We start from the raw sequence: 18702 nt of genomic DNA, 5'->3' as shown, positions 1-18702 counted from the left end.
GCCCCTCCCGTGTGCCAGGGGATGGCACACAAAGACAAAAAGTTGCAAGCCCAGCCTGGAGCAGCTGACACTGGTGGGGAGGCCTGGTCACAGTGCAAGCGGGCAAGGGGGAAGGAGGCACAGCAAGGACAGGAGGCTGGGAAGGGGTGGGCCTTCAAAACCCTTCTAACAAATGATGAAAAATCGCTCAAGTTCCCTCACAAGGGGACCCAGCCTGGATAACGAGGGTTCTTCAAGAATTTCCAGAAATGTCTGTTGCCAGAATCAGTGACCCACAGACTGGCAGTCGGGTCCACCTCTCCTCAACAGGGAGCACAGCGGTGGGCAAGCTCGGGTTCTACCGGCACTCCCCCCACCCCACCCCCCACCATTCTCCCCCTCCCCTCCCCCCACCTTTCCCACAATGGGCCTCAAACCCAAACACAGGCGCGAACCCAGGCAGCGACAAGGGAGAACCCAGCCAGAGCCTTCGGAGGGAGCCTGGCCCTTGATTTCAGACTCTTAGCTTCCAAAACTGTAGAAGATAAAATGTCGGATACAGGTCACGTGCCCAGCTTTACGTCACGTGTCGTGCGGTGCCGCAGCTTTACGTCACAGGCGCGGCTTTACGTCAGTTGCCGACACCTGTTCTTCATCTGTCTCCTTGTTCGCAGCAACAGATCAGGGCGTGTATACGCGAAGAGAGGAGGTGTGCTTGTTTGTGTGAATAAAACCGACTCGCCAGATCTATATAACTTGCTTTCGCCTCCACTTCACAGTAGGCATATCTGCAAGTCCGTATTCTCATTTTTTTATCCTGTGGATGCAAACACACAGTCATATCTTCCTCCATAAACAGGATTAGAGCAGACAGGCTGAAGGTTGAGTATTGTAGATATTTTCAATTGCACCAAAATCTTTTTTTTTTTTTCTTCCTTCTTCCCTTCCTTGACCTGCAGCCCTACACGAGCAACCCTGATAGGAAGTCTCCACCACCTTCTTCACGCTCATGTATCTATACAGAAATACACGAATACAAGTGTGGGGGTTGGGGTCAAGTTTAGCTTTATTTGGAGTTGCTTGGCAAAAAGGGGATCATGTTAGCACCTGTCTCTATTTCTTACTTTTCTCAATGACAAAATCCTTCAGGGAAATCCCTCCAAATCTTTTTTTTTTTTTTCTTGCGCGCGACTTTTTAGGATCTTAAAACAACTGGGACCCTGGCAATGAAAGTACCAAGACCTAACCACTAGACCACGAGGGAATGCCCCCTCCAGATCTTTTAATAGCTGCATAATACTTCCTGACTGAGGGACTTTTACTTTGTTTCCATTTCTGGTGGTGGTGATAGTGGTGCCGGTGGAGGGGGTGTGTGTGTGTTTGTCCGACAGTAAACATCCAGGGACATTTACCTCGTTCTTTCTTTCTTCCTTCCTTCCTTCCTTTCTTTTTCTTTTCAGCAAAGAAAGGGTTTATTTGCAAGGCGGCCCAGCGAGGAGGCAGGAAAACAAACCTCAAATCCACAAAGGCAAGGGGCTCCGGGTGTTGCTGGGATAACAAATAACAAAGCGGGGAGGTTTGAGGCACAGGAAGTGTGGGAAGAGGTGGTTGGAGAAAGGTGCGTGGTTCTGTGCAGGTGTAACTAAGCTACAGGCCTCTGCTGGTTCAAGAGGTCACGGAGGGGACATCGCGCATGCCCAGTTTGAGGTTGGAGGCTCCGTGGTCCTAACCAGTCTTTAACCAACTCAGCTTGACCTAGATGCAGCTGACTCCAAGCTCCTAGAAAACAACTTGGGCAGATATCTTATTGTTTAGGCTACGTGCCCCTTGGAGGACATGCGAATCTTAAAATAACTTTGATTAGTGAAGGCAGGTGAAAGGGATTTAACCATGGTTTCAGGGTATTTACAGAGGTATGATAAAATGAGGACCTAAAGGTGGGCCCTAACCTAATATGACCAATATCCTTCTGAAAAGGAGAAACTGGACACAGAGGCAGATGCAGTGGAAAGACAATATGAAGAGAAATGGGAAAAAGAATAACTGCAATCCAAGGAGAGAGGCCTGGAACAGGTCCAGCCCTTAGAAGATACCAACCCTGCCAATACCTTGATTTTGTTTTTGTTGTTTTTTAAGTTTTTATTGGAGTATAGTTGACTTACAATGTTGTGTTAGTTTCACATGCACAGCAAAGTGAATCAGTTATACATTTACATATATCCACTCTTTTTCAGATTCTTTTCCCATATAGGTCATTACAGAATATTGAGTATAATGCCCTCTGCTCTACAGTAGGTCCTTATTAGTTATCTCTTTTATATATAATAGTGTGTATATGTTAATCCGAATCTCCTGATTTATCACTTCCTCCCACATTTCCCCTTTGGTAACCAGAAGTTTGATTATCTTGCTTTCTTTCTTGATCATGCTGCCTACTCCTTCATGGTGGCTGGACTTCTTGTGCATTTCGTAATTTGGACTGTTCAAGTTTGACAGGCATCCTGTGGGCAGCCTGAGCAGGCTGGGTTGAAGATTTTGCTTTTGCTTCTGCCAGGAGTTCCAAGCAGTACCAGTTAGGAATAGCTTTTTTTTCTTTTTTCTTTTTTTTAATTGTGGTAAAATATACGTAACATAAAATTTACTCTCTCAGCCATTTTTAGGCTTACAGTTCAGGAGTGCTACATATTTTCACGTTGTTGTACAATTATTCTCGAGGACTCTTCATGTTGCAAAACAGAAACTCTATGTCCATTAAATAACTCCCTATTTCCCCCTCCCCTCACATCCTGGCAACCACCATTCTACTTTCATTCTCTATGAATTTTCCAGCCTGGAATAGCTTTTATGATCACTTCCTGGCCTGGAGACTCTAGGATCACATGAGTAGTGTAAATTTGATCCCAAATCCAAAAGAGGGCAGATGTGTGATTATACATTTCTCAGAGGAGGCCTTCCCCTTCTCAAACCAGACCCAGGCCAGGTTAGAAAAGCTTCCTACTCTGCCTCTGCCAGTGGTTGAGTTTTTTCTAGCCTAGCTTCACTTAAAAGAAGCTTAAACACTTGAGGGTCCCAGCTGTATGTGGGGGTCTCATTTCTACCTCCCTGCTTCATGTAGGCTCAAAACTTTGGCCCTAGTCCCTATGGCTGTTCAACTCTACTTTTCTGGGTTATCCAGACCAGTGAAGGGCCCTCAGGGAAGGCAAAGCAGCCCCACTCCCTCCCAACTTCCTTTACTGTCTTGCTCAGGGGCTGTCCTTATTTCCATGCAGCTCAGCTATGCATTAAAAAAAATGTGCTGATTGTTTTATATCCTAAGTTTCTGGATGTTTTTGTAGTTTCCCAAAAAAACCTATCAAATCTTGCATCCTCTTGGAAAGGAACCTCGCTTACATTTCTTTTTCTTTGTATTGGTTTTTAGCCATAACCTTACATGGAATTTTGCTTTATTTTTCCAATGAAACAAGAGCTCTGGTGTTCATTGGGCATGCCCCCAGTAGCCACACAGGAGATGCTCAGTGGAAACTAGTAGAATGAGGGAAAAAGAGCTAGAGCTCCCAGTCAGGGCTGGGGATGGCCACAGAGGTGGTGCTGCCCTGCTTCAGGGAGGTTTGGGGTCCATAAAATCTGGGTTTATGATGTAGGCAGTGTCCACAAGAACCTGGGGCTACCTCAGCTGAATAAAAGGACTAAAGGAACAATGACGAGATCGTCAGCAGCAGCATCATAGCTAATATTAATCATTTTATGTCATTTAATCCCCCCCCACCACACATAACACACATCAATACCAGAATTAAAAATTCTCACCATTTCATTTATTTATTTAATTTTAATTTTGGGGGGCCATGCCACAAGACTTGCAGGATCTTAGTTCCCTGACCCTCATCCTTGGCAGTGAAGGTGCAGAGTCCTAACCACTGAACCTCCATAGAATTCCCTCACCCTCATTTTAAAGATGAGGAAACCAAAGTTCAGAAAGGTCTATGAGTTGCCAAAAATCACACAGCTAGCAAATGGAATAGTAAGTATTAAATCTAAATATGTCTGACCTCAAAGCCCCTGCTGACAACTCTACATTAGAGAGCAGTCTGAAGGCAAAAGGAGATCACATTCCCCCACCCAGCAGCTTTATGCAGCCTGACTGTGAGGCCAAGGGAGGCCCAGCATATGGGATGGAGCCCAAAAGAATCTGGAGCTGGAGGGGTAACCTGGGCACCCTGTAACTTCACAGACAGGACCTAGAGGTTGCTTTTGTGAATCAGCCTCTGAAGTAGCATATGCACAGAAGACAGGAATATAGAAGGAAGGAATAGCTGAATGAATCAATTCAGAGTGATTCAGGAAGCTTCTGGACCCGATAGGGTACCCTCCCATCCTTTTCTAGCATCCCCCACTTCTCCCAGCATCCATCTCTCCTAGCATCCCTCATCTCCCCCAGCATCCTCTCCTCAACCAGTGTTCCTTCATCTTTCCCAGCATCCCCTCATTTTTCCCAAATGCTTTTTCCCAGGTCCAGTCCAGAAATAGCCATCAACAGATTCTCACATCAACCAGTAACGCCTCATTTCATCAAGTCTAATGCATAATTGACTGTAAAATGTACCAATATTTTACGTGACACTGAGAGGAGAAAAAAACTGTCAGTTAAATTGTGATTTGCCATTGATCCTGATTTCAGAGGAAATGTTAAAATATGGGGAATGAGGGGAAGGTGTGTTTTAGAACCAGTGGAATATAGTAACACTAAGAGCTCTATTGCGCATTTGGTGTCTTGTCTGAGAGTTACAGAATATTTTCATATACAATGTCTCATTGCTAATGGCTAGTAAGCAGGCATATATGCCCAGAACCATCCTAGACTCTCAAGGATTCAGTTCTCTGCCCTCATGGAAATCACAAGCTAGTTGGTGGTCTTGGAGGCAGGCCGAGAGAACACATACAGAATATGTTCAAAGCTAGTCTCTGTGGTGTGGGTGATAAATGTAGTAAGTGTCTGAAGAAGGGATGGATCAAAGTTGGCCAAAGTGATCAAAGTAAGCTTCATGGCAGGGAGGAGGAGACTGAGGCTAGATGATGAAGAGTGGAAAATGGGGACAAGAGAAGACAATGAGGAGGGAGAAGTGGGGATAAAGTGAACAACCACAGAGATGAGGCCCACATGGCAGATGCTCGGGATAGCAGAGAAGCTCCTTTGTCTGGAGCTGAGAAGAGGCATGAGGGTGTCATGGGAGTCTACTTTGGACAGTCAGGCCAACACAGGACTACAGAAGGCCTTGAAAGCCAAGCAACTCTTGGTGTGTCAAGCAGCAGGGAGCCAGTCTAGGTTGTGAGCAGGGGAGTGACCTGGTGAACACACTCAGGGAACACTGATGTGCAAGGTAAGCTGGAGGTCAAAGCTGAAGGTCAGGATACCAACCATTCCTTCAAGCCCTGCGATGAAAGAAGGTGACCTCTAAAGAGTCTCTACTGGATGCTCATGTGCCTGGAAGGACCTGGGGGACAGTTCTTCCACGCAGTTTGAGCCATGCGTAGGTGAAAAGGTGTCTCAGACCCTTTAAGAATTGTCCCCTCAGGGCCTGGGCCACCCAGGCATTTGCCTGGTATATTCCCAGGAGGTACAGCTATATGAAGAATTATCCTCTCCTCAGTAAAGCTGGCACCACCTAATAGATGCAGGGCCTAAAGAACACATTGCTTACATTTGTACAGAGTGTAAATCACCATATAAGCAAATTCTTTCTGCTTCTAGGAATTAAAGGGATGTATTTGGTAAGAGACACATATGTCTGATACATGCTTATTGATAAAATACTCTAGTCTTTCTGGATTGGTCCTACCTGGCAATGTGTAACAAGAACCATAAAACTGGCTAAACCTTGTGAGGGGGTAACTCCACTTTAAGAGGTGGACCCCTAGGAAATAAGTCAGAAATGGCCCAAAGCAGTGCCGCTTGGGAAGGTGGGAGCCAGAGAACCACCCAAGAACCTAAGAGAGAGGAAAGGGCTCAGCTCAGCCAGGAGGGTCAGCATCAGGCACCCACCCAAGCTGCCTGAGTGAGGCACTTACAAACGTGTCAAGTTGGGGAGAAGGACCCCTACTGCGTGTGCTGCCACCCTGGGTGCTGGGACCCAGTGGAAGCAGTGCAGTGTTATTTGGCTTCAGGGCTCCTGCTTCCTCATCTATAAAATGGGAACGAAATTTGCAGTTACTGGCCCTCAGCGTGGTCAGTGGTGCACTATTATTACTACATGTATGACACATACAGACAATAACAACTCCACCCTCACTGCAAATGGACACAAATAATTTTAGCAAGGCTGGGGGATGGGTGGAGGGTGGCATATATGTGGCTGCAGGGCATCCCCTGGCTCCAGTTCTGAGGCAGATGTGGAAAATGGGATGCCAGAGAGCCCAGTGCTATGTCTAAGAGCATCACCTCCAGCCTGGAGGGAGACCCAGGCAGGGAAGCCAACTTGGCCCACATCTGCCACTCAGACACCTGGATCCCAGCAGCTCACTGCCTCTCCCTGGCTCTTCATCATAGCCTGTCGTGACCACAGTTCCCTCTGCACCTCTGAGGACACCCTGATCACTCCCCTGGCAGTGTTATTCACAGTACAGATAAATCCCTTTCCTCCTGAGGTCAGCCAAACAAGATTAGACTCATTCCCAGAAGAATGTGTCTAAGAAACCAGAGAGGAAACAAAACTAAGAAATTAAAATGCAGCCATCTGGGAATAGGAGGGCTTCCAAGTCATTAATCTGATGTGAATCTGGCTCCAGACTGGGCTGGCAGCCTCCATAAGATGCCTTGTCACCTCCTCCTCATGTCTACCCATTTGCCTTAGTGAGAAGCCCTCCCTTCCAGAATCTGCTTCCTCTGGCCTTGAGCAGCATCAGCCTTGCCCCTAGCTCTTGGCAGGACCACCCTCTCTGCTTGAGCTCTTGGAGAATTTGGTTGGCCCCAGAGAGTCCTCCTTCAATCCTGAGCCCTTCCACAGGGATAGGATCTACCAGGCAGAGTTCTTGTGAAGACTGGAGATCTAGTTGGTGATGCCAACTGCAACAAATGTAAGCTCCACGAGAGCAGGACTTCCTTTTGTTCTCTGCCCCATCTCCTGTGCCTGGCCCATAGTAAATGCTCATAGATGGTTGTTGAATGAATAATAAATATAAACATGAACTTGAGTATGCACATACAATCTCTAGAAGGACCCACAGAACCTAGTGTCAGTGATTGTCTTTGGATAGATGAAAACAGAGGCCTAAGGAATGGGATACAAACAGGAAGTTACTTTTCACTGTAAACCAATCTGTATCTTTTCATTTTGGAGAGCCCATGCCATGCGGCATGCAGGATCTCAGTTCCCTGACCAGGGATCGAACCTGCGACCCCTGCAGTGGAAGTGTGGAGTCTTAACCACTGGACCCAGGGAAGTCCCTGATTTTTTTTTTACTATGCACATATATTATCTATTTGAAATTAAAAACACAACACCATTTATATTAGCACCCCACCAAGTGAAATACTTTGATATAAACCTAACAAAACATGTTGAAGATCTATATGATTGAAACTATAAAGCTGTAATGAAAGAAATCAAGGAAGACCTAATTAAATCAAAAGATACTCCATGTTCATGGATAGGAAGAGTCAATATTGTTAACATGTGTGTCCTCCGCAACTTGAGCTATAGATTCAATGCCACCTCGATCAAAATCCCAGTAAGTTATTTTGTGGATATATACAAACTGATTCTAAAGTTTATATGGGGAGGTAAAAGACCCAGAATGGCCAACACAATGTTGAAGAACAAAGTTGGAGGACTCACATGACCTGACTTCGAGACTTAATGGTACTGGAACGAGTGGACATCCACATACCAAAAAAAAAAAAAAAAAAGAATCTAGACACAGACCTTATACCTTTCACAAAAAAATTAATTCAGAATCAATCTTAGACCTAAATGTAAAGTGCAAAACAATAAAACTTCTAGAATATAACAGGAGAAAATCCAGGTGACCTTGGGTTTGGTAATGAGTTATTATATACACAAAAAGCACGATCCATAAGAGGAAACATTAATAAGCTAGACTTTATTAAAATTTAAAACTTCTGCTCTGCAAAAGACACAGCTAAGAAAATGAAAATATTTGAGAAAGACATACCTGATAAAGGACTTGTATCCAAAATATACAAAAAACTCTTTAAACTCAACAATAAAAAAAAATTAAAAAGTGGACAAATCTCAACAGACACCTCTCCAAAAATATATATGGATGGCAAATAAGCACATGAAAAGATGCTCAACAATCTATGTCACTAGGGAATTGCAAATTAAAACAACAAGATAGCACAATGTAACTATTACTTTGTAGCTAAAATCCAAGAAGCTTATACTACCAAATGCTGAGAAGAAGGCAGAGGAACAGGAATTCTCATTGATTGCTGGTGGGAATGCAAAATAGTACAGCAACTTTGGAAGACAGTTTGGTGGTTTCTTACAAGCTAAACAGAGCCTTACCATATGATCCAGTAGTAATGCTCTTTTTACACAATTGAAAACTTATGTCCACATAAAAACCTGCACACATATGTTTATAGCAGCTTTATTAATAATCACCAAAAACTGGAGGCAACCAAGATATCCCTTAATAAGTGAAAAGATAAACCGTAGTACTTCAATACAATGGAACATTATTTGGCGCTGAAAAGAAATGAGCTATCAAGACACAAAAAGACATGAAGGAAAAGGAAATGCATATTTCTAAGTGAAAGAAACCAATCTGGAAAGGCTACATACTGTGTGATTCTATATGACATTTTGAAAAAGGCAAAACTACAGAGATGGTAAAAGGTCAGTAGTTGTCAGGGGATGCAGGGAGGGAGGGGTGAATAGGTGTAGCACAAAGGATTTGTAGGGCAGTGAAACTATTCTGACATTGTCAAAATTTCATTATACATTTGTCAAAACCCATAAGTATACAACACCAACAGTGAACCCTAATGTAGACTATGAACTTTAATTAATAATGTATTGATATAATAATAATGTATTATTAATAATATATTAATATCAATTCATCAACTGTAACAAACTTACCACCCTAAGTGAATAACAAGGGGCACTGTGTGACTGGGGTAGGGTGGCCCCATGGAGCTCTCTGTACTTTCTCCTCAATTTTTCTGTAAATCTAAAACTGTTGAAAAAAACCCCAAACTATTTTTTAAAACAAAGCTTAAAAAGTATAAAATAAAAATGATTCAGCTAATGTTATGGGTTTTGCCAGTAGACAGCCCAGGGTTTAAGTCCCAGATTCTGAACCAGCCTCAGCGTCATCCTCTGGGGTTAACAGTCACGCCTTATAGACTTACAGGTTCCAGAACTCTGTCACGGCAGCCTGACAGTCAAAAATTACGTTGCCTATGTAATTTCCCCAGACAGGGAGAAGAGTGGTCTTCTCTTGCTGAGAGGGGAACCAGGGTAAGCAGAACCAGGAGGCACCCTCTGCAGCAATGTCATCCAAGAAAGGTTTCCCAGCTGTGGGGAAACACTGGAAAACACCTGGCCCCAGCCCAGCCTCTGCTGGGCCAGCAGGTCTGCTGGCTTCTGTGCAGAGAGCCACTTCACTGGGGCCTGGGACAGACCCTCCAAGGAGGCAAGCAGGAGGGCTACATAGCCTGAGATCCAGTGCAGTGGAGATGGGAAAGGGCCTGCAGAGCAAGGGGGGCCAGAAGGATCACCACCCTGGTGAACCCCTTCCACTGTGGGACCCTGGGAAGCCCCTAATCACCTTCTTCATCCACAAAATAGCACTATCCAGGCCCATTCCCAGGGTGGCAGTGAGGGTACCAGGGGGCAATGGGAGAGAAATCTTAAATGTACATTACTCCACCAAGCAGCACCCTACCTGCATGGAGATGTCTTTAAATGGTAGCTCCCTGCACCTTCATAAGGTGTGAAGGCCATCCCTGCTAACTGGGTCATTCTGGCTAAATCACCATCCCTGCCAGAGTTTCTTCTGTAATTCAGAGGACAGAGGAGGCCACTGTACTGCCACCATTAGGGATAGCATTTATTGACTTGCGGGTGCTAGCCTGGGAACTTGGACAAATTGAACCATGTGGACAAGGTCTTGGCACCCAGAGAGCTGGGTTGGAAAAAACACAGTTGCAAAAAAAGCAGAATAAACTCAAGAGCTACGGGAAAGACTTGGAGCCCTGAAGAGAGTTGTCAAGGAAGGTCCTGTTTAACAGAAGGAGAAGGGGAACATTGAGTGACAAGGAGCCTGGCTCCCAGTCAAGGCCAGTGTTGTCTGCACAGTGTTATCCTTGAACCCTGGAGACCCAAGCAGGTGGGGTCTGGCTCTGCAGAGAAACCAGCCAGAGTGAGGGGTGCAGCACTGACTCACAGTGCGAGGTGGCAGCTGCTAAATCCCTACCTGTGAGTGTCAGGACCCAGGAACTGTCCACCAGGGGCAAGGTGGCAGGGAGTAGCCAGCTTGCGGAGGCAGATTTTGATTTCCTCCCAGAAGAGAGGGCTAGCGCCAAACCACCTGGGTTCAAATTCTAGCTCCACTGCCTATTGACTGACCTTCGGCAGGAGATTTAACCCCTGGGCCTCAGTTCCCAGCTGTAAAATGGGGGTGATAGTAGCACCCACCATACAGGGTTGTGGTGAGGATCTGAGATCAAGCCAGATGAGCACTTAACACAGTGTATACCCAGAATAAATGGCAGCAACTATTATTACTGTTGTTTAGGGGAAGGCTGGCAGCAAGCCTTCCCATCTGCCTGCCCCCTCCCCCCCCTTCTGGAGGGGGTCCCACCTTTACACAGTCCTGTTACATATAACTTTGCCTGGACTGGATCACATCAGAGAGGCACAGAGCCTAGGAAACCCTCTGGCTCCACTCCTACCTCATGCAGGAGTCTCCTCTGCAGCTTGCCCAGCCTCTCCCTACATGCCTCCACTAACGGGAAGCTCACCACTCCATGAGGCAGCCTGTTCCACATTCAGATAGCTCTGATCACAAGTTTCACAAGTTCTCTAGGCAGAGCTAAAATCTTCTCCCTGCAAACTGCTCCTTAGTGGAAGTGATTTTTGCCAAGGACTTTCCGATGTCTGGCATCTACCCATAACACAAATGCTAGGAACCCTCTGAGCAGGGCCTCAGTCATTCCTCCAGAAGTCTCCCCTGAACCCCATGCTGAGCCTCTCATGCAGAATGGCACAACTGCTCCCCACAGGGACACACAAATCTCCTCCAATGTCTGGGTCCATGAGGCAAAAAGTCTTGGATTTTCCCAGACCTGACATTAATAATAACTCACATTCACTTGCCTCACTCAATCCTTACAAACCCCTGTGAGGCATATACTGCTTTATCCCCTAGGTTTTAAAATTGTGGTGATATACACATAACATAAAATCTTAACCATTTCTTAGTGTACATGTCAGTGGTATTAAGTACATTTGTGCAACCATCATCACCATCTATCTCTAGAATTTTTTCATCTTGCAAAACTGAAACTCTAAACCTGTTGAACAATAACTCCCCCATTCCCTCCTCCCCCTGGCTCCTGGTAACCACCATTCTACTTTCTGTTTCTATGAATTTGACTACTCTTAGGTACCACACATGAGTAGGATCATATAGAATTTGTCTTTCTATGTCTGGCTTATTTCATTCAGCATAGTGTCCTCAAGTTTCATCCATGTCGTAGCATGCATCAGAACTTCCTTCCTTTTTAAGTCTGAATAATATTTCTCTGTGTGTGTATGTGTGTGTGTGTATACATTCACATATACATTTTGTTTATCCATTCATCTGTCACTGGACACTTTAGTTGCTTCTACCCTTCGGCCTATTGCATATAATGCTGCTACAAACATGGGTGTATGACTATCTCTTTGAAATCCCACTTTTAATTCTTTTGGGTATATACCCAGAAGTGGGACTGCTGGGTCATATGGTAGTCCTAGTTTTAATTTTTTTAGGAATTCCCAAACATTTTTGCAGTGTCATGGAAATGGATTGTACCATTTCACAATCCCACCAACAGTGCACAAGAGTTCCGATTTCTCCACATCCCGGCCAATGCTTGTTATTTTGTTTTGTTTCTATATATAGTAGCCATCCTAATAGATGTCAGAAGGTACAGGGAGATCCTATGCTTACCCCTATTTTATAGCTGAGGAAAGTGAGACTGGAGAGGTGCCCTGACTTGCCCAAGGTCCCACAGGCAGCATGTGGCAGAACTGGAATTCAAGCTCAGGCTGTCTAAGCCTGTCCAGTGCTCTCAACAGTTCCCATCCCGGCAAATCCCTGCAGTCCAACTGATCAGTGACTGCTCTGGAGCCTCCAACATCCTCTGAGCTCCATTTAGGGAGGCCTGGCCAGGGAGGAGGTGGTGACCCTGAAGGACAGCCCCCACCCTGGCCCGGAGTGCTAAACTAACCCCAGTCCTCTGGATCTCCCAGCCCCAGGTAACCTTGAAACTAGCATTTCAGCAAAGGCCTTACCCTACACAGCCCACAGAGATGACAGCCTGGAGGCATCCTCTAGTTGGTCCCTGCTCTCAAGGCAGGAGCGTGGAAGGGGCCGGGGGCTCACTCCCCAGCCGCCTGACAGGCTGGTGGCTTCTTGGATTACCTTGCATGAGAGCAGGAGCAGCCCTGGCAGCACAGGGCAGCCCGCAGACTCTTGAACCCAGTGGGGCCAGGGCTGAGCGGAGGCTGGAGCGCAGGGTAGGGCCTCAAGGGAGGTGAGGCCAGACATTAGTCAAGCAACTAGCAACCTACGCAGGGTCAGGCATGTCCTCTGTGCTGCCACATCACGCCTGAATGACCGTGGGAAGCTAGGAGTCTTCCCTGTGCCTCAGTTTCTTCATCTGTAAAATGGGGGAGACTAAGTCAAACCTTACAGGGAGCTCTGGGCATTAAATGAGCACCAGACACACACTGCCTGACAGAAGTGTGGGCGTGACCGTGCTGGCCACCACTGCCTCCTCCCAGGCCCATGCGGTCCTCCACCTACCCTACACTTGCCCCACCTCTATCCCACCCTGCTCTGCCCCTCACCACTGGAGGGCCGGCAGAACCTTGAGATTAAGTGTCCAGTCCCCCAGGTGACTCTGAGGAGTAACACATTTGAATGTGTTAGTTCTGGTCTGATTCCTAGAAAAACAAACACCATAACAGTAATTCCTTCAGGTAAACAAAGACATTGTCATAACAATGTTTGCCAATGCATTATTTATAACAGTGATAGCTTGGTAGTACCTGAATTTCATCCATAAGGACTAGTTGAATTATAATCCTACCACGGAAGGGATAGTATTTGGCCACTATAAAGGATGACGGAGATCAGTATTTCTTGGCTTTTACCTGACATACATTTGAGTGGGGGGAAAATAGGTTATAAGCAAGTCAAGTATAGATGATCCCATAGGACACAGAGCTGTGTGCATGTATACTTACAGACCCTTGCTGCTCCAAGTATGGTTTCCTGATCAATAACAGTATCATCACCTAAGAGCTTGCAGTCTTGGGCCCACCCCAGGCCTTTGTCATGAGAATTTATCAAAATCCCCAGGTGATTCATGTGCAGGTTACGGTTTGAAAAGTGATGAAGTAAGGCATTGTCTGGAGAGTTGTCCAGTAAAATACTGTTAGGGGGTGGTTGCCTTTGGGGCATGGGATTGAGATCTTCTCTTCTTGTGCTTTTCTGAATTGTTGGTATTTTTTAAAATAAGCACATCATAAAAAGAATAAAGGTATTAAAATGCTTACACAGGTATTTCATAAAACTCCTAGAAGAAAACAAAGGTAAAAAGCTTCATGACATTGGATTTGGCAATGATTTCGTAGATATGATACCAAAAGCACAGGCAACAAAAGCAAAAATAGACAAATGGAACTACATCAAAATTGAAAACTTTTGTGCACCAAAGGACACAGCAACACAGTGAAAAGATAAACCTATAGAATGGAAAAAGGTATTTGCAAATATGATATGAAGTCAATATCCAGAATACACAAAGAACTCCAACTCAACAACAAAAAAACCCAAATAACTTGATTAGAAAATGGCAAAGAACTTGAATTGACATTTTTTTCAAAGAAGACATATAAATGGGCAACCAGTATATGAAAAGATGCTCACCATCACTAATCACCAGAAAAATGCAAATCGAAACCACAGTGGGGGACTTCCTAGGTGGTGCAGTGGGTAAGAATCCGCCTGCCAATGCAGGAGACACGGGTTCAATTCCTGACCCAGGAAGATACCACATGCTGAGGTGCTCTAGAGCCTGTGAGCCACAACTGTTGAGCCCATGTGCCACAACTACTGAAGTCCACGCAACTAGAGGCCGTGCCCTGAAACAAGAGAGGCCACCGCAGGGAGAAGCCCACGCACCACAATGAAGAGTAGCCCCCGCTCACCACAAGTAGAGAAAGCCCGTGTGCAGCAACGAAGACCCAACACAGCCAATAAGATAAATAAATTAAAAAAAAAAAAAAAAAAAACAGCCACAGTGGGATATCACCTCACACCCATTAAGATGACTACTATCAAAAACCCAGAAAATAACAAGTGTTGGCAATGATATGGAGACATTGGAACACTTGTGCACCGTTGGTAAGATTGTAAAATGCTGCAACTGCTGTGAAAAACAGTATGGAGGTTCCTAAAAATTAAAAACAGAATTACCATACAATCCAGCGATTCCATTTCCAGGTATATAACCAAAAGAACTGAAAGCAGAGTCTTGAAGAGATATTTGTATATCCATGTTCATAGCAGCACTAGTCACAACAGCTAAAACATGGAACAACCAAAGTGTCCGTAGACATATAAATGGATAAACAAAATGTGGTATATTATACAAGGAAGGAAATTCTGATGCATGCTACAACACAGATGAGCCTTGAGGACATTACGCTAAATGAAATAAGCCAGATAGAGAAAGACAAATACTGTATGATTCCATTTATGTGAGGTACCTAAGGGTGGTCAAATGCATAGAAACAGAAAGTAAATGGTGTTTGCCAGGAACTGGCTGGAGGGAGAAAGGGGGGAGTTGTTTAACCGGTACAGAGTTTCAGTTTTACAATATGAAAAAGCTGTGGAGATCTGTTTCACAACCGTGTAAGTATACTTTAATGCCTTTGGACCACACACTTAAAAATGATTAAGATGGTTAAAAAATGCTTACGAAGAGATGTTAATGATCTGATAAAGTAGAAAGCCAAAGAAGCAGGGAAGTTCTGGTTCTTGGGAAAGAGGGAAAGGCAGGTGTGCTGCAGGGAAGGGAAGATTGAGGAGACCCATGGGTGATAAAGTCAGACGTGGTGGATTGGACATGGTGAAAGAGTTCTGGGCCAGAACATGGACATTCTCATGCCACAGCCCCACTCATCCACTTCATCACCTGAGATGGCCCCAAGGGGGAAGTGCTGGCTGGTTCTCCGGGCATGGCTATTGAACCCTTCCGGGCTGAGATGCACAGACAGAAGTCTCCTGGCAGCCCCGGGGAAGTTTGGGAGGTACGTTTCCAGGATGACTGTTCCAGGGCACACCACCTCCCAATTGTGGACATGGCCTTCAGACAAAAGTGTGTAGGATAGCTGGAGCCCAGAAGACCCTTGGGATTGTCACAGGCCTAGAGACCACAGTTCTGAGACTTCCATGGAGCCTCTTAGGGCCAAAGGGTCAGACCGTCCACTTCAGGCAAGATGCTTCTTCCTCCCAAGGCCAAGGCTGGGTCATGGACAGCCATCCTGGACAGTGTTGCAGGGGTGGGGGGATAAGGGGAATGCAGCCTCAAGAGACATTTCCAGACCCCCTAAAAGGAAAGAGCTGTAAGAAACCTGACTGCCCTGCACTCTCACCTAAGGCAGGAGAGGAGACTCTGGGTCTGGTGGTAGAAGAGCTGGGTCCAGAATCCCAGAACCCTGGGCCGCAACTCACAGGCCAGGCTCCCCCACACAGAGCCTGTCCTGAGAATCCCACTCTGCAACGATTTATTTTGGGTACCCTCAAAGCCCCTGAAATGGGGTGGAAGGCTAGGGGCATTCCAGGCCTCCAACCTCATCTTCTACCCCCAACTGCCAGAACAGGCATCCTAAAAGCCACTTTAGTCCCCACACACTTGATATGAAGTCCAAATTCTCACTTGACTTTCAAGGTTCTTCAGAACTTGGTCCCCACCACTTTCATCTCCCTTTTGCAGCCCTCCTGAACTTCCCACCCTTTCCCAGACGCCACTGGGCTTTACCACGTGCTACTCCTGCTTCCTCCCCATCTCTGCCTAACACATTGTTCTTCCTTCTTAAGCATGGGGCTGTCCTGGAATGCCGAGGCAGCAGCAGTCAGTCTCCTCTGTCCCTTGGGATGGACTGCCTCCCTGTATCAAGAGCAGGGAGCCTGTTATATCTCTCCCTAGCTTCCAGCACCATGACCAGCCAGCCCAATAAACGTTAGTTGACTGAGACAATGAACGCGAGTTTTCTGCCTGTCTTTTATGGCTAATTATGGTACCTTCCCAAAGGCTCTGGAACATGACCTGACCTTCCACAGTCATGGGCCCCTAAGTGCCAGCTGCTTTACCTATATTATCTCATGTAATTCTGTGGCACAGGTATTAACATTCCCATTTTGCTGCTGGGAATTGGTGCAGCCAGGATTAGAACCCAGCCTGTGTGCATTCCACTGTGCCTTGATGTGGCCTCCCAGTAAACTACCAGAGTGAGGAACAAAAGGTGTGTCCACAGACTTCCAAGGAATTCTCCTCTCTGTCCAGTGATCCCTTAAACCTGCCTCTGAGAAAGGGGGCTAAGAAATGAGACTGGTGGCATCCAGATCTGTTGGCAGGTAGCCGAGAGTCTGGGAGACCTTCAGAAAGAGGCTGATCTGAACTGCTAGTTCCCCAATGCCCAGTTCTCCAGCCTTAGCATAGATAGAGGCCTAAGTTAAAACAAAACAAAACCCTCTAACAGGTGACTGAACTAAGAGGGGAAGGGGTCAAAAAGATGCCCTTGAGGTGACTGTCTCATTTCTGCCCAGCTTCTGAAGTGGCCCAGAAAAAGCCTCAGGTTTGAAAGAGCCTTCCAGGGGTGCTTATTAAGCACCAATGTTGTTTTATAAATTCTATCTCTGTCTTTCCTGTACCCCTAAGGAGTTATATAATCTGTATTTTACATGTGCACTAATTGAAGTTATTAGGTGAGAGTTCAAGGTCAGGCAGCTATGCATACAAACCCAGGCTAGCCTGCCTTCAAAGGCCAAGTCTTAACCACTGTGCTAGACTGCCTCCATCCCACTTTCTGAAAAATCCAGAGAAAACAAGTTCCCCACCCACTTCCTCATGCCGTCATGGTCCTGAAAAGTCAGTGTGTAACATGAGCTGAGCTACAAAAATGTTCTTGTCCTTTACCCCAAGTATTTATTCTGGATGGAGAATAAAATTCAAGGAGAGATTAAAAAAATATCTAAAAGACAAAAAAAGTTATTTCTACAGGGTAGGTCATAAAAGTCGAATTATTAATTGCAAAACACCTGGAAGCAATCTAACTTCACAACTGAGGGACAAAGGCTGCATATCCTTGGATGGGCTTGGCAATGTGGCCAATACCACATGGACTTTAAAAGTCAGTTAGTTGATTTATGTGCACTTAGAATAAATGCAAATTGTAAAAGCAGAACGTTTCATTTTAATTTTAGAATACCATCTGAATGAGGAAGGCTCACCTATGCCATTTTATCTTTTTCCTTTTCTTTAAAGAATTTTAAATCAATTTCTGATAAGTAATCCATGTACATAATTCATGCACATGGTACATTAAGGTCTAAAGAACTAAAGCAATATCCGGTGGAACAGCCCCCAGTAACCCATGACAACCATTTAAGAATGTGGGTTTGCTGATTTACAAAACTCAGAAGGGAATGCGGAGAAAAGTAACTTGCTTTATGGTTATTTGGATCTGCTTTTTTCCTACAAGGCTGATGAAAGCAAATGTTTAAAAAAGAAACCCAGAGCAGAGAATTCACACCATTTTTCTGAGACATAATTCAGAGCTTCTTGCTGGGACTGTTTTTCAAGTCTAGCTCAAAATCCCTCTTGCTGTGATCTGTGAAGGAAGCAGCTAAGTTGGGGTGGACAAGTCAGGCAAAGAAAACCATATGATAGAAAATAGACCACTTTCTTACCTGTTCATGTACCAGGATGCAGTCTTCTAGGGCTTTACTGGCAGCTTTAAGGGGCTCCAGGACTTGGAACAGGTACCTAGGGGCTGGGGGCAGTGGGTGCCAGGTGGGAAAGGCTGTGGCTTCCCCCAGCCCAGGATCCAGGCTTCCCGACTGATGGGAAAGGCGGAGAGAGCAGGCCACTGCAACTGATTCAGAAACTGGAGCCAGCAAGGGCGGGGCAGGGCCACGTGGCCCCAGCCTGCCTTGGAGAGTGGAGTAGGAGGGGAACTCTTCTGATCAAGTGCGTCCAGCAAGTTAATGGTGGCAAGTTAATGGTGGGAGTCCCCAGAACCAAGTTTTGGCTCCCAGGCAGGCTGGGTCATTTTAAGAGGCTATCCCAGCTCCTTTCCAGCCCGCGTTTCTTCTGAAAAAAACCCTTCTACAAAATTTAATAAAACTGGGTGATGTGGTAGTAACTGGAGTGCAAGTGTACACAGGGGGACAAACATTAGTTGGAGAAAAGGCCTT

General features: G+C 45.6%; 1 protein-coding gene across 5 annotated transcripts in view; it reads right to left on the bottom strand.

Annotated features, from left to right (window-relative positions):
* The window catches only part of IL34 (interleukin 34), a 56220-nt gene extending 37858 nt beyond the window's left edge, over window positions 1–18362 (bottom strand). For all 5 annotated transcript variants that reach the window (XM_057713304.1, XM_057713308.1, XM_057713307.1 and 2 more), the window contains exon 1: window positions 18196–18362. The gene's annotated coding sequence lies outside the window, so the exon portion shown is untranslated. The remainder of the gene's footprint in view (window positions 1–18195) is intronic.
* Window positions 18363–18702: the final 340 nt, after the last annotated feature.

The sequence above is a fragment of the Hippopotamus amphibius genome, chromosome 16 (assembly GCF_030028045.1).
Source record: "Hippopotamus amphibius kiboko isolate mHipAmp2 chromosome 16, mHipAmp2.hap2, whole genome shotgun sequence".
NCBI lineage: Eukaryota > Metazoa > Chordata > Mammalia > Artiodactyla > Hippopotamidae > Hippopotamus > Hippopotamus amphibius.
Note: the sequence above shows the minus strand (reverse complement) of the source record. Positions and strands in the feature narration are given on the sequence as shown.